The sequence below is a fragment of the Sinocyclocheilus grahami genome, unplaced genomic scaffold, assembly GCF_001515645.1.
Source record: "Sinocyclocheilus grahami isolate Dianchi unplaced genomic scaffold, SAMN03320097.WGS_v1.1 scaffold674.1, whole genome shotgun sequence".
NCBI classification, from domain to species: Eukaryota; Metazoa; Chordata; class Actinopteri; order Cypriniformes; family Cyprinidae; genus Sinocyclocheilus; species Sinocyclocheilus grahami.
The window spans coordinates 1536070-1538073 of NW_015505853.1; positions in this window are offsets into that span (position 1 = coordinate 1536070).

Sequence of the window (2004 nt, forward strand, 5' to 3'; positions counted from 1 at the left end):
ATAAGTAGTGCATTCAGTAATTGTATCAACAGTTATATTGTATTATTTATAATAGTTATCTATTCATTGTTGCCTTTTTATTTTTAATTAGGCAGAAATACATATGACTATTTTGCATTTATAGTATAAACGCTCATGTATCCCAGCTTATTATTTAAATTATTTGTATTTGGGCTTTTTTATTATTATTTATTACATTTATAAATGTACATACATGTATTTATATACAAGTATTGTATTTTCATACATTTAATGCATTATATGTCATATATATACAGTTTGTTCAAAAAAGTGATTTATTTTTCATGGTTTTATTAATTATTTATTAAATTTATACATTTATGTATATATATATATGTATTGTATTTTCATGCATTTAATGCATATATATATATATATATATATATATATTCAGAGTATTATATTTTATGCTTTTAATGCATTATAATTAGTCCATTGAATAATTGTAACAACAGGTATAATGCATTATAACACCTATCTATTTATTGTTACACCTTTATTTTTAATGCACCTTATAATGCATTGTATGATCTTATGCCCACAGTTATAATACATTAGGGGTCACCAAACTCAGTGCTGGATGGCCGGTGTCCTGCAGAGTTCAGCTGCAACCCTAATCAAACACACCTGAACCAGCTAATCGAGGTCTAGGTATACTTGAAACTTCCAGGCAGGTGTGTTGAGGCAAGTTGGAGCTAAACTCTGCACGACACCGGCCCTCCAGGACCAAGTTTGGTGACCCCTGAATACATTTTCATATTTATTTATTCATTGTTTATATTGTTCATCTTTTGAAACCATAATGCATTAAAACACATCAAACGACCAATTTAAGATGTAACAAGGAATCTGCAAATATTATAATGCATTTTAACTTTAGTTACAATTATTTATGAAAAGATATAATGCATTTTAATGTACATTATGAATATCTTTATAATGCACATTTTTACAATGTTTTACCGGCATTTAAACCGCACAATGTAATTGAACATGCAAACCTGCATAATTCATTTAAAAAGGTTGCAATTTATCATGCAACAGTCTTGAGGATACATTAAACCAAAGAATACAAACTAGAAATATAGATGTGCTTGTATAATTACAGTACATTGTCTGAGCTTCAAGAACAAGTCAGTCATTTCAGAACGTAAATGCATTGTTCTCATTGAGTCTGAAGGCTAGGTAAATATTAGGCAAGACAAAGTAAACATAAAATACCGGAATGGTTTTGTATTTCATTGTGATTTTGCAATGCCTGGCGCAAGTGAATTGATTCATGCCAGGTCAACTCAAGGTCCACTGCAACATAGTAGCCGAATATTGATGGTGACAAAATCAAAAATGGGAGGTTAATGGTTGTTCAAGCAGCTGAAAGACTGAATACATGAACAGACTGTGAGTGACAGATGGGGAGCGAACAATACGCTCAGTAAAGAACAAGCAGTTATGAAGTGCATGCTGGATTTGATGTTTTATTCAGATGTTTCTACAAAATTGATATACGGAAAACAGAGAACGGTCCCTGTGGAAAGGGAGTGGAAATTGTATTTTCGGCCTTGATTAGTTTAATTGAATGTGCTGAAATGTGGCTTATAATCAGGACTGTCAATGCCGAAACCCAAATGATTACGTTACAGTGTCAGACAAAAGCATTAAATAGACGAAAAGTGGCTTTAGAAGTAAATATATTCTTAATGTCCTTCATGCATTTCATTTAACATGAGTTTGTCAGACTGTCTTCACCCAGAAACTATTCTTGCATGCTGTTTGTACAGCATCTATTTTTCAGCATCCTGCAACTTCAGCGCTGTTCTTGACCCTTGTTCTGTTTAGCTGCGCTCCGTCAAGCTGTTTTTTTATAGTTTGTGTATAGTTATGTGGATTATTTTTCATACAGAATCTCAGACAAACAGATTTCATGTTTCACGACAAATGGTGTATGAGGGCCAAAAAAAGAAGAGGAAGAGAGTTCAGCGAACG